Here is a 14,730-nt window from a genome sequence, read left to right as displayed (position 1 = left end):
AATGGAACCCAAACTCCGGCATGCCGGGTTACAAGAAAGAATTCGATCTCCCTGGACACCACTGGTAGCTCATACCTATAATCCTAGCTACTTAGGAGGCTGAGATCCAGAGGGTCTTAGTTGACAGCCAACCCATGTGGAAAAGTCCATGAGACTTCATCTCCTAGTGACTAGCCAAGTGCCAAGCTGGGAGGCGTGGCTCAAGTGGTAGTGTGCCAGGCGAGCATAGCAGAGGGCTATGGGGCACGCCTGCTCCCACAAGCCTCTTTTAATAGGGCACAAACTCTGCTCACAAGGACAGAGCCCTCATGACCTGGTCACTGTCCAAGGGCTACACCTCGTAATACCAGCACATTGCACGTTAAATTTCAACATGTAAATTTTGGGGGTGGGAGTGGGTCACAACGTTTGTTTGCACACAGCACTCTCAAAGATCTGTGCCTACAATCCTAGCTGCCGAGGCCAATATCTGAGGGTTGAAGTTCAAAGCCAATCCAGGCAGGAGTGTCCTGAGACTCTTATCTCCAATTAACCACAAAAAAAAAAGCCAGAAGTGGAGGTGTGGCTGAAGTGATAGAATATTAGCCTTGGGCAATAAAGCAAAGGGACAGAGCCCAGGCCCTGAGTTCAAGCACCAGACCAGCACCAAAAACAAACAACAACAAGAACAAAAACCCCACCAATTCTGCAAAGGGAAAAGGCAGAGAGGGGTTCAGCCTGGATGGCAGGCTCCTGATTGTTGGAAAAGTAGACAAAGGGGTGCAGAAAGGAAGTTAGGGGGAGCAAGTCTGGGGTGGACCTAGGTAGAGGAGCAAGGGAGGTTGAAGAATGTCTCTACCAAGCCCCCCCCCCCCCCACGTACACCTTTTAGATTTTGAATCCTGAGGCTATTTCATCCTGGCAGAAGGAAGGGGAGGGGAGGGGAGGGGAGGGGAGGGGAGGGGAAGGAGGGGAGGGGAGGTAGGGAAGGGAGAGAAAGGAGGAAGGAAGGAAGGAAGGAAGGAAGGAAGGAAGGAAGGAAGGAAGGAAGGAAGGAAGAAAGGAAGGAACCAAGAGAAGGGGAAGGGAAGGGGAAGGGAAGGGAAGGGGAAGGGGAAGGGGAGAGAGAGAGAGGGAGAAGCCACATAAACAGGAAGTTTTGTCCTGCCCCAGCTCTCTGCTCCCTCAGCTCCTGCATTCTAGAAATACCCCAATGCTGGCTTTCTCCTTATCAGAATTCCTGGAGGCCTCTGACTCCTGGCTCAGCCTGTCTGCAGCATCCGCACCCCCCCCCCCCCCCCCGCTCCACCCCCCACCCCCACCCCCGCCACCAGCTGTCAGCCATCTGCAGGCCTTCCTGGGGAAGAGCCCCTTCCAGCCGTGGCCCTTCCTCCTCTCTCCTTCCTTCCCTCTGTCTCTCTAGCTGTCATCCCACCTACAATTTATTGGGTGTTGCCAGACACTGGGCCAAGAACAATGAAGATAACCTGGACAATCTGAAAGGGGGAGCTCACTAGACCAAAGAGAGAAGTGAGGTAAGAGCTCTGTGTTTGCTAGGAGGTGGCATCTGGGTAGGCTTCCTGGAAGAGGTGGCATGTGGACTGAAGAAGGAACAGCATTCCAGAAAGAAGGACCAGCATAAGAAAACATCAAGAGTCAGGAAGGGTGATGAGACTGAAAAGGCATTAGAAGCCAGACTCAAAGGGCTTCAGGACTGGTAACATGGACCTGGTTTTGGAGAGAGGGTTGCACTAAACTACCTTCTAGAAAGTCCAATTGGTAAATTGGGCCCTGGTGGCTCACGCCTGTAATCCTAGCTACTCAGGAGGCTGAGATCCGAAGATCAGGGTTCAAAGTCAGACCGGGCAGGAAAGTCCATGAGATTCTTATCTCCACTTAACCACCAGAAAACTGGAAGTGGTGCTATGGCTCAAAGTGGCAGAGTGCTAGCCTTGAGCAAAAGAGCTTAGGTACAGCACCCAGGCCCTGAGTTCAAGCCCCACGACCAAGAACAAAAAGAAAGAAAGGAAGTCCAATTAGTGGGCGCCTTCAAGCGTCTCTTGCTAGGTTCTTGGAGGCTCAGGCTCTCATCAATAGTACTGCACGCAGGGCCCTGCCCAGAACAACACAGGGCAGGTAGGAGGGTGAGATCCTAAGGCTTGGGCTGAACCCCAAGAGTGGCTGGGTGGGCTCCCCTGTACCTCCTAGCCCTGGGCCCTGCATCCAGGTGGTGCTTGTGCCTAGGCAGAGTGCCCTGGCCATGTAGAAATCACTGCTTTTGCCCAGACTCCAACTCCGCCTCCCGCCTCCTACCTGTGTGGCCCCAGGCAAACCACTGTCTCAAGCCTCAGAATTCTCACCTATGCATCAAGGACCCTGCCACCATTGTACCTCACAGCCAAGGGCACCCACATTTCAGGAAGCTTAAGAATCCTCCAGTACACCAGGCACTGATCGGGGGGCTGAGATCTGAAGATCGGGGTTCAAAGCAAGCAGGGGCAAAAAAAAAAAAAAAAAAGTCTATGAGACGCTTATCTCCAATTAACCATAAAAAAGCTGGAAGCAGAGCTGTGGCTCAAGTAGTAGAGCACCAGGCTTAAGGGAAAAAAAGTTAGGTGTCAGGGGCTGGGAATATGGAATAGTGGAAAAGTGCTCATACATGAAGCCCTAGGTTCGATTCCCCAGCACCACATATACAGAAAAAGCCAGAAGTGGCGCTGTGGCTCAAGCAGTAGAGTGCTAACCTTGAGCAAAAAGAAGCCAGGGACAGTGCTCAGGTCCCAGGACTGGCAAAAAAACAAAAACAAAACAAAAAACCCCAAAATCAAACAAAAGAAAGGTAAGTATCAGCACCTAGGTCCTGAGTTCAAGCCCCAGGACCAGCACTCACATGCAAAAAGAATCTCCTGGTAGATTCAATCCAACACAAATCACCACAGTGCCCCATGCCCAGGGTTTCTGCTCCGCCCTGTCTGGGGAGGGGTTAAGGGCATACATCTCCACCGACCCCATGAACAAGCAGGGCTCCATGTGGTTCAGCTGCTGGGCACCTTGGGACCACTCCTCTCAAGGTATGACGGAGGGCTGGGAATATGGCCTGGTGGCAAGAGTGCTCGCCTCATATACATGAAGCCCTGGGTTCGATTCCCCAGCACCACATGTACAGAAAATGGCCAGAGGGGGCGCTGTGGCTCAAGTGGTAGAGTGCTAGCCTTGAGCAAAGAGAAGCCAGGGACAGTGTTCAGGCCCTGAGTCCAAAGCCCCAGGACTGGCCCCCCCCCCCAAAAAAAAAGAAGCCAGGGACAGTGCTCAGGCCCTGAGTTCAAGGCCCAGGACTGGCAAAAACAACAACAACAACATCAATGTATGGATTGCTGTAAAAACTAGGACATGCTGGCACCGGTGGCTCACGCTTGTAATTCTAGCTACTCGGGAGGCTGAGATCTGAGGATCGATGTTTGAGGTAAGCTAGGGCAGGGAAGTCCATAAGACTCTTATCTCCAATTAGCCGCTGAGGCTCAGAGTGGTAGAGCACTAACCCCATGGTCCACCAAAAAAAGAAAAAAAAAAGGACCCTGAGGGCCAACTTCACCTTCTTAGCTTTCCTTCACCTTATCCCCATCACCACAGCTGAACAGATTGCCTCTAGAAGAAAGAGAAGTGCAGGCAGGCAGGGCTGAGGGCCAGGCTCTGGGCTCTCCAGTCACTGTGCCAGGCCACGCAGTGAGGAGAGGGAGGTGGAAGGCCAAAGGGTCAGAGGTGACCAAGGAAGCAGCAGCTGTGAAAAAGGACATCGGGAAATGCTGGTGCCTCTAGAAGCTGGACACAACAGGAAACAGATTCTCACCTGGAGTGTCCAGAAAGAGCAGAGCCCTGGTGACATGTTCATGTTAGTCTCGGAAGCCTCCAGACATTTGGTCCCCCAGCATGGTGAGACTTGCTCACTAAGTTTATCTCCTGATTTCTCCAGTGACCAGAGAAAATTCGTGTCTTGGTGGGGCACAGTGGGGGGAGTAGTTTTGTTTGTTTTGGGGGCGCGGGGGGGGGGGGGGGTTGTGCTGGTCCTAGGGCTTGAACTTAGGGCCTGAGCACTCTAGTTTTTTTCCCTCAAGGATAGTGCTCTATTATTTGAGCCACTGCTCCACTTCCAGCCTTTTACTAGTTAATTGGAGATAAATGTCTTACAGACATTTCTGCCAGAGCTGGCTGGCTTTGAACTGAGATCCTCAGGTCTCGGCCTGCTAAGTAGCTAGGATTACAGGTGTGAGCCACCGGTGTCTGACTCAGTGTAGTTTTTCTGCTTACTGAAGCTGCTAAGGCTATTTCACTGCCAATTTACTCAACAGCCAGGCGGGGTCAGGAGTCAAGGGAACCAAGACCATTTATCCCAAGGAGAAGCAATTTCCCTGGGGGAGGAAGTAGGGGAATTTTGCTTTTTAAATACCAGAACTACTAGGAGGAGGCACAGCAGAGAGTTTTCCATATTTGGATGAACTCCATCTGATGAGAACTGACTGCTCTGAGCTTGGTGAAGACCCAGCAGATTCTGGGGGCTGAGTCCAGAAGCTTGGAGGGAAGTGTGCAGCAGTTGACTGGCAATGTCTGCTCTGCTGTGATCAATTAGCAAGACCTGCTCTAGGCCAGCTTTGGAAATAGAGGGTGGTATGCTGATTTGGGTTAGATGAGATAGTGGGTTGTAGCTGACTCATTCCCAGGGCCTAGCAGTATGCCTGGAACAGAGCAAACAATGTTGAAGGGTGGAAAAGGGAAACCGAGAAAAGAAGCAAGACAAATAAAATTCATTTCTATGGAGCCCAGTCTAGGGCCACTGGGTAGCTTCTCAGAATGAGGGATTCTAATTTGCCCTCTCAACATCTCACAAGCCCCTTTTCTGATCAAAGCAACCTCTTCCTTTGGGGGTTGCCTTAATCCACTCAAGCTGCCATAACAAATTACCATAGACCCAGTGGCTTATAAGCAACAGATGTTGATTCCTCTGAGCTCATGGTTCTAGAGGCTGGAAGTCCAACATCAAGGTGCTGGAAGATCCAGCCTCTTCATCAGAGAACATGGTCCTCTCACAACTCCTATCCCGGCACTAATCTCACTGAGGGCTCCATCCCCCGAAATGTCCCATCTCCTGCGGCCATAAGCTTGGGGATTGGATGTCAACAGATCAATCTGGGGGAGACACAGATTCAGTGTATTGTAGACACCTCCCCCTACCCATGTTCCATTTGGTGACGGAGGGACTACCAATCACAGGGTCCCGCTCTTCCTGCCCATGGCAGGACTGAGACTGGCAGCAACCCACCCCTTTCCCAGAAACTTCACTCTGACGAGAGATGCAGAATGAGGGGACAGCGAGAATGAAAGCATCATGGGCTGGGGAAGGTGGCTTAGTGGTAGCATGCATGAAGCCCTGGGTTCGATTCCTCAGCACCATAAAAACAGAAAAAGCCAGAAGTGGTGCTGTGGCTCAAGTGGTGTTAGAGTGCTAGCTTTAAGCAAAAATAAGCTCAGGGACAGTGCTCAGACCCTGAGTTCAAGGTCCAGGACAGGCAAAAAAAAAAAATGAAAGAAAGCAGAAGTGCAGGCACCGGCATTGGAACCCTCCGTGGGACATGGAGGCCTGAGCTCAGAGATCCGAACTCTAAAGCCATCTTTCTGCATCAGCTGCCAAAGGCACAGACACCACTTAGCCTGTGGGGGTAGGGAGGAGGCCCCTAGGAGCAAAGAATGTAGGGCCCCTTCTCACTTCCAGCATCCTGGCCCAGGGAATTCCCACCGATACTGATGCTTTTTTTTTGCCCATCCTGGGACTTGAACTCAGAGTCTGGGTGCTGTTGTTGGGCTTCTTTTGCTCAAGGCTGGTACTGTACAACTACTGGAGTCACAGCTCTGCCTTTCCAGCTTTTGGGGAATTTTTATTAGAGATAAGAGTCTCATAGACAGAAGTGGAGGGAGCTGTGGCTTGACGTTATAGAGCGTTATCCTCGAGCTAAAGAGCCAGACCCTTGAGCCCAGGCCCTGAGTTCAAGCCCCATGAACACACACGCACACACACACACACACACACACACACACACTTAAAAGCCCTCCAGAATTTTGGCCAGGTGCTAGTGGCTCACACCTGTAATCCTAACCACTCAGGAGGCTGAAATGTGAGGATCACAGCTCGAGGTCATCCCAGGAAGAGAAATCTGTGAGACTCATATCTCCAATTAAACTCCAGAAAATCAGAAGTTGTGCAGTGTCTCAAAATGGTAGATTGCTAGTCTTGAGCAAAAGAGCTCAGGGACAGCACCCAGGCCTGAAGTTCAAGTCCCATGACCGACAAAAAAAAAAAAGGGGGGGGGGAATTCTCACAGACTTTCCTGCCCAGGCTGGTTTTGAACCCCAAACCTTTGATCTCAGCTTCCTGAGTAGCTAGGATTATAGATGTGAGCAACAGGTACCTGGCTTGCCTTCACTTTTATTTGGATTAAATATTCAAAGTCACTTTCCAAGGCTGAAAACGTGGCAGGTATCAGCAGCAGGAAGCGCAGGTAGACTGCAGCGCTGTGTAAATTCACAGAAACTGCTTAGCTGGGATTGCCACAAGGTAAGGAGAGTCGAGGACCTTATGACACAGAGGCCCAGGTTTGCTTCCCTCTCCTCTGGCTGCGTGGCCCTAGTCAGTTCTTTTACTCTGGGCCACCCTGTCTCATCTGGGAAGCACAGACCCGGCAAGGCACCTTCATGTCATGGAGGGAAGGTGTTTAGCACAGCTCCACACAGAAGGATGGGACTTCTTCCTCCCTCGGTTGCACGCACCCTGTGGAAGAAAACCAGATTTACTAGATCTCTGTGGAACACAGTCACCAGGGCCTGTTGCATGCCACCAGGACACTTGGGACACTCCATATACTCCCTCATTTAATGTTCAAATTGCAGACAACTGGCCTGTGTGTCTGCCTGTCTGTCTGTGTGTCTGTGTGTGTGTATGTACTTGCACAAGATATTAGGGATTGAACTCAGGGCCTGGCATGCTTGCTTAGCTTTTTTGCTCAAGGCTGACACTCTACCATGCCTCAAAGGCTTTTTGCTGGTTAACTGGTGATGAGAGTCTCTTGGATGTGTCTGCTGGGACTGCCTTTGAACCTAGTTCCTCAGATCTCAGCTTCCTGAGTAGTTAGGGTTACAGGCCTGAGGCACCAGAGCCTGACTGGCAGTTGACCTTCCCTGCAGAGAAGAGGATCCTGAGTACATCAAGGGGTGCAGTAAGCTATCCCCAAGGTCCCCAGCACACCAGCAGCAGTTATGCCACAGACCCTCCAGCTCTTAGCAGGGCATGGTGGTACACACCTGTAATCCAAACACTTAGGAGGAAAGGCCAGCCTGGGGTGCATTATGAGAGCCTGTCTGAAAATGAAAGAAGAGAAGGAGCATGGGAGGGAGGGAAGGAGAGAAAGATCTCAGATCAGATGAACCCGGGACTCGGTTTCCTCTCCACTGGCGGCTCTCTGACTCCAGACAGGCTTCTGCCCTAAGCAGTACCAGTCCAGATGAGGACACACACCATCCCGGACAGGAGATCGGGTTGAGAAGGCAGAGTGCCACAGGGTCCCAGGCAGCCGGGGCAGCTTTGGGCAGAGGGAGGGCCTGGATCCTAGGCCCTGTGTATCTCGTGTCTCCAGAAAGAAAGGGCTGGAAGCCACCGTCCTAATCCTGAGGCCCCGGGAGGCAGCTGGAGAAAGAGGTTCCCACAGTTCTTATCTTCCTCCTGTCCATCTTCCAGGAGGGGAGGGGCCAGCCCTACAGCAGAGGCCAGGGCCTCGAAAGGCTGCGAGCAGAAGGGCTGGGGGACACCACTGCCCACACCTGCTGCTATAGTCCACGAACCAGGGAAAGAGGGTGCGAGAGTGCAGACGGGGTACAGGCCGCCCAGAAGGGGGTGAGTATAACACCTCATTTCTCTCAGGCAGGACAGTTCTCTACTGCACTTCCTTAGCTACCCCCCCACCCCCAGTCTTCCCTTCGACAGAACAGGAAAGCGGGGGGGGGGGGGGGGGTCTGCTGAGCCGAGCCCTGGTGGCTTGTACCTGTAATCCTGGCAACTCTGAAGGATTGAGGTTTAAGGCCAGCTCAGGCAGAAAATTTTGCTAGAATCCATCTCTAAAATGACTGCAAAAAAGCCAGGTGGGAAGAGCTCAGGGACAGCGCCCAGGCCCAGAGTTCAAGCCCCACAACCAACAGAAAAAAATAAATAAATCTAGGAGCCGGTGGCTCTGGTGGCTCACGCCTGTCATCCTAGCTACTCAGGAAGCTGAAGATCCCAGTTTAAAGCCAACTCCGGCAGGAAAGTCCGTGGGACTCTTATCTCCAACGAACCACCAGAAAACCGGAAGTGGCGCTGTGGCTCAAATGGTAGAGCGCTAGCCTTGAGGTGAAGAGCTCAGGGACAGCGCCCAGGCCCTGAGTTCAAGCCCCACAACCAACAACAACAACAACAAAAAGTCCTGAGGTTGACCTCTTCCCCACCCACTGGGAGCCAAGCCCACAGTGAGGTTCGGGGGTGTCTTCTGATGAAGGGAGCAAAGCCGAAGAGTGTTTAGTGGGGGAGGGGTGTGGTAAGCCCATCCTACCTTTGCAGGCTTCTTTACAAATTAATACATATGTGGAGCGAAGAGTCACTCCAGCATCCTGGAAGAAATCTCTGGGTTTGCTAGATGGATGTTTAGATCAATGTTTTTCAAATTGCACATCATAGGGGCTGGGAATATGGCCTAGCGGTAAAAGTGCTCGCCTCGTATACATGAAGCCCTGGGTTCGATTCCTCAGCACCACATATATGGAAAATGGCCCGAAGTGGCGCTGTGGCTCAAGTGGTAGAGTGCTAGCCTTGAGCAAAAAGAAGCCAGGGACAGTGCTCAGGCCCTGAGTCCAAGTTCAGGACTGGCAAAAAAAAACAAAACAAAACAAAACAAAACAAATCAAATTGCAGATCATGGCTCACTGGAGGATCTTGAAATTAATCCCCACCTCCTTTTTCTTTTGTGAGTCCTGGGGCTTGAACTCAAGGCTTGGGCATTGTCTCTGATCCTCTTTGTGTTCAAGGCTAGCACTCTACCACTTGAGCCACAGCGCCACATCTGGCCATTTTCTATATATGTGGTGCTGGGGAATTGAACCCAGGGCTTCATGTATACGAGGCAAGCACTCTACCACTAGACCATATCCCCAGCCCCACTTCTGGTTTCTTATGAGTACTTTTATTGGAGAGAAGAGTTTCATGGGCTTTCCTATCCAGGCTGGCTTTGAACTGAGATCCTCAGATCTCAGCCTCTTGAGTAGCTGGGATTACAGGCGTGAGCCACCAGCACCTTGACCTAATTCCCCCCCTTTTTTTTTAAGTACAGAAATCAGAGTTTAATAGTGGAAATAATAAAGCAGAAAAGAGCAAAGTGTATCCTGGGCAAAAAGGAATCAAAAGTCTAGTGAAATGCTTGTTTTAGTTTTCTGTCCTGTGCTGAGCCGGGCCTGGAACCCAGGGTCTCACACTCTTACTTGGCTTTTCGGCTCAACTGTAGCACTCTATCAACTTGAGCCACACCTCCACTTCTGGCATTTTTCTGGTTAACTGGAGTTAAAAGAATCTTTTAAAGATTTGTCTGCCTGTTCTGCTTTGAGCTGCAATCCTCAGATATCAGCTTTCTGAGTAGGAGGATTATATGTGTGAGCCACCAACACCTCACTAATGAAATATATTTATTTTTACTTTATTGTTATTATTAAGTAGTTGCATAAAGGGTTTTGCAATTTTTTTGTCAGTCATGGGGCTTGAACTCGGGGCCTTGGCACTGTACCTCAGCTTCTGTGTTTCAAGGCTAGTGCTCTCCACTTCAAGTTTCATGGTGGTTAATTGGAGATAAGCATCTCACTGGGCTGGGGATATGGCCTAGTGGCAAGTGTGCTTGCCTCATATACATGAAGCCCTGGGTTCAATTCCCCAGCACCACATATACAGAAAATGGCCAGAAGTGGTGCTGTGGCTCAAGTGGCAGAGTGCTGGCCTTGAGCAAAAAGAAGCCAGGGACAGTGCTCAGGCCCTGAGTCCAAAGCCCAGGACTGGCAAATAAATTACACACATACACACACACACACACACACACACACACACACACACACACACATATATATGTGAAAGGTGGTTTTTTTGTGGGAGGGTTTTGTATGTGTGCTGGTCCTGGGGCTTGAACTCAGGGCCTTAGTGCCGTCCCTGAGCTTTTTTTTTGTTCACAGCTAGCACTCTACCACTTGAACCACAGCTCCACTTCTGGCATTCTGCTGGTTGATTGGGCTTTGTATTTTATTTTTTAAATCCCTTCTGGATTAAACTCCTCCACCAAGTTGTGAGTTCCAGGAGAGGACATGCATGGGCCTCCTCCAGAGCCTGATACTCTGGGATGGCATCTTAATGAATTAAGTATTTACTGAGTTGGGGGGAGGGGCTGATGGGAGGGGTGGCAAGATATAGTGTATTCATAAATTGCCATGCTGAATTAAAATATCTTTGTACAACTGTAGGAAAGGAAATGTAGCTATCACCTGACTCATGTAATTGTAATCCCTCTCTGTACACTACCTCTATAATAACAATAAAGCAAATTATTTTTTTTTAAAACCTTGTTCAGGGGCTGGGAAGGTGGCTTATCCGTACAGTGCTTGCCTAGCATGCGCGAAGCCCTGGGTTCAATCCCTCAGCACCACATGGGCAGAAAAAGCTGGAAGTGGCTCTGGGGCTCAAGTGGTAGAGCACTAGCTTTGAGCAAAAAAAAAAAAAAGAAAGAAACCAGGGACAGTGATAGGGCCCTGAGTTCAAGCCCCAGGACAGACAAGAAAAACCCAACTTGTTTGTACACCTATTTAAAGATATTCAGTTTTCTGGGCATGGGTGGGCTCAGGGCTGTAATCCTAACTACTCAGGAGGCTGAGATCTGAGGTTCACAGTTCCAAGTCAGTCCAGTCTGGAAAGCCTGTGCAACTCTTTAAATCTCCAGTTAACTACAAAAAAAAAACACACAAAAACCAAACCAAACCAACAAATAAATAAACACCTGGAAGGGAAGCTGCGGCTCCAAAATGGTAGAGGTGCCCAGGCCCTGAGTTCAAACCCCAGAACTGGCAAAGAATAAATAGTATTCGCTGATTGGGCTCTGAGAAAAAATCCCTAAGGCCTGGCACGGACGAACGACCGTGGCTGGAGAGCCGGGTAGAGAACGCTGACTTCACTCCCTGCATCCTTCTGGGTCCCATAAGCTGAGTACGCGGGCCCCGGATTCCCGCGCACCTTTCCCGGCTCACCTGGACAGGGCGCCCGCGCAGGTGTGCGGCCGGCGCCGGGCTGGGGGGCGGGGGCGGGGCGGGGCGCAGGCGCCCAGGGCTGGGGGCGGGGCTCAGGGTTGTGGGCGGGGTGCGCCCAAGCCCGGGCCGCACCCTGGCGGGACAGCACTTCCGGCCTGGGAGGCGGGGTGCCCGGAGCAGAGGGGGCGGATCCTAGTGACTCGGCTCCCCGGGAGGAGCGGGGCGGTGCCGCGATGTTTGCCATATATGGACAGGCGCGGTGCGGCGCGGAGAGGCGGGGCTTTGGACGGGGGCGTGGCGTCCCATCAGGCTCCGCCCCCTCTCCCTGCCCATCCTTGGGAAGGATTCTCTACTTCTCCCTGGCCAGGACCTAGGCTGTCCCAGAACCTGGGCCCAGGTTGTAGAAACCTGGGACCTCCCTTCTCCAGGCCCGACTAGGGCTCCCCTAAGACTGGGGTGTGTTTATCCTTCAACCCGCTGGAGGGGGAGAACTTTAAGGGAGCCTGTCCTGGAGACGGCCTGGTGAAAGGGTGAGCCTCCCCTGCCCCCTAGGAGGGTCTTTTCTAACTGGCACAAAGTCTCTCACCCTAGGCCAAGCTTAGGACCTTGCTAACCTTAGCTTTGGTTCATTAGAAGCATTTGCCTAACTCAGCGCCTAATGCCCCTTGCCTCTCAGTGGTGCAAGATTGTAATCATAGGAAGCAGTCCCTTAGGAGGAACCCACTGTCCCTGGCCTCCTGCTTTCCTTGCAGCCTGGGTCCTTAAAAATCCAGATCTGGTCGGGACATGACTTCAATGGCTCACATCTGCAATCATATAGATGCTCAGGAGGCTGAAAGCTGAGGGTCTTGGATTGAAGACAGCCTGGGCAGGGAAGTCCATGAGACTTCTTCATGGTTCAATGAACCACTACAAAGTTGCAAGTGAATCTGTGGTTTAAGTGAGCAAAAAAGCTCAGGGACAGCACTCTGGCCCTGAGTTCAAGCTCCAGGACTGGCAAAAGAAAGAAAGAGAGAAAGAAAGAAAGAAAGGAAGGAAGGAGGGAGAGAGGGAGGGAGGGAGGGAGGAAGGGAAAACAGCTAAAATATACTAAAAGAAAATTAGGGGGCTGGGAATATGGCCTAGTGGCAAGAGTGCTTGGCCTTGTATACATGAAACTCTGGGTTCCATTCCCCAGCACCACATATACAGAAAATGGCCAGAAGTGGTGCTATGGCTCAAGTGGCAGAGTGCTAGCCTTGAGCAAAAAAAGCCAGGGACAGTGCTCAGGCCCTGAATCCAAGGCCCAGGACTGGCAAAAAAAAAAAAAAAAGAGGAGCCAGGGGCTGGTGGCTCACATCTGTAATCCTAGCTTCTCAGGAGGCTAAGATCTGAAGATCACAGTTCAAAGCCAGCCTGGGCAGGAAAAGTCTGATGCATAGCAGGTGGTCACCAGGTGTCTGTGGGTGAAGAGAATGAATTCCAGGCTCGGGGGTTCCAGGAGAAAGGAGGTTCTTCACACCCGCTGGGCCAGAGCCCAACTTAGCTTTCCTTCGTGGTCTCCCAAAACTTCCTGGCAAATGACAGAGGCAGAGGGTAGCTATGGGCCTGAATTTTGGAGAAGTGGAAGGAATCAGGCGAAGTGACTTACCCAGAGTCACACGTGAAAGGCAGGCCCTACACCAGGTGACCAGTGTGTCCCCTTCCAGTTCCTGAAGTCCCATGCCCCAGGAATTCCTCTAGTTATGACCTAGGTTCTGAGAACGGTCCTCTCCCTTGTCCCCCATCCCGCCGCTGTTCCTCTCTGAGTCTTCTAAAGGGAGTCCTGCCTGCCCACTGTGAAGGTGTAGTCAACCGAGAAATCACATGATCTTGCAGTCCCCGAGATACCGTGTAAAGGAGTGACAAGGGAAACATAACCTCCCCCCAGGTTGGGAGAAGCTCTGCTGTCACCGAGGTCCTGGGCCTCTCCTTTGCCAGGCCCTCTGCCCAGCCCTAGAAGTTGAGGGAAGGAAGTGGCCATCTTTCTGGGACCTGCAGTCTGGTGGGGACTCAGGTCTGCATGCAATGCCTGGGCTGTTTCGTGGGCCACAGGAAGAAGGAAGGCCTGGCTAAGAAACCCCCTCCTGGCTGAGCTTCTCACCAGTTGACCTCAGACCTGTCCCCTCCCCTGGCTGGGCCTGGGCTTCCTCTGTCCACTGTGGCCGAGGCGCTGGTCTCTGAGGGCCTCCTGCCCTGAGGCTCATGACCCGGGAAGCTGAGTTCTGGGAAACACAGCCCCTAGGGAGGGCTCCGAGGCCAAGGCCGAGCTGGCCTGAGGGGGTGGGAGCAGTGGGGGGAGAGGGGGGGCTTTACACAAACAGCCTCATCTTCCCAGGCTGCCCAGCCTGGGCTGCCCCGCTGTCCCCTGCCTGTTGCCTCTTCCTGGGCCGTTGTCCAGGGAGCTGGCCTCTACCCCCCCCCCCCCCCGCCCCAGCCCACAGGGTCTGGGCAGCAGAACCTCCCTTCCTCCTTCCTTCCCTTTACTGAGGGAAGAGATTCCTGTTCCTAAGGCCTCAGGCCCCCCGGGGATCAGGGCTGAGTGCTAAGAAGACACCATGACCCTTGACAGCCAAGGCCCACAGCCACTATAAAGTCATCCCAGGAACCCAGGGCCTTAGCGTGGGCCCAGGACTTGGCTGGCATGGGGACCCCCAACTTCCCTGACAGCCTTAGTTAGTCAAGAACAGCTCCAAGACGGGGTGGATACTCAGAGCCAGAATGGCTCTCGGTGCTCCCCTTGGCTGGATGACTCAGGCAAGGCCCCTCCCCTCTCTGGGCTTCCTTTTCTTTTCAGGGTCCATACTCTGTGGCTTTGTGCCCCACTCTTCCTTTCTCAGCAGCATGGGGACCCGTGAGTTGGGAACTGGTGTTGGTAGCTCAGGCCGATGATCCTGAGACTCTTTATTTCCAATTAACTAGAAAAAAGCCAGAAGTGGCTGGGCACTGATGGCTCACGCCCGTAATCCTAGCTACTCAGGAGGCTGAGATCTGAGGATCATAGTTCGAAGCCAGCCCAGGCAGGAAAGTCTGTGAGACTCTTAGCTCCAATAAACTGCTCAGAAAAAGCCAGAAGTGGTGCTGTAGCTTAAGTGGTAGAGTGCTAGCCTTGAGAAAAAGAAGCTCAGGGATAGCACTCAGGTCCTGGGTTCAAGCCCCAGGACCATCACACCACATACACACAAAAGCTAGAAGTGGAGCTGTGGCTCAAGTGGTACAGTACCAACTTTGAAAAAACTCAGCAAGATTCTGAGGTTCTCAATCCAAGTCCGAGTACCAGCATATACCACGCGTGCACACACACTCACAGAGGAAGCCGCTGATATGTCTGCTTCCCTGGGGAGTGGCTTCAACAGGATATAATATCTGAAGCCCCGCAGAAAGTAG

This window comes from Perognathus longimembris, chromosome 1 (genome assembly GCF_023159225.1).
Source record: "Perognathus longimembris pacificus isolate PPM17 chromosome 1, ASM2315922v1, whole genome shotgun sequence".
Lineage (NCBI taxonomy): Eukaryota > Metazoa > Chordata > Mammalia > Rodentia > Heteromyidae > Perognathus > Perognathus longimembris.
The sequence above is the reverse complement of the archived record's forward strand: the minus strand, read 5'-3'. Positions refer to the sequence as shown.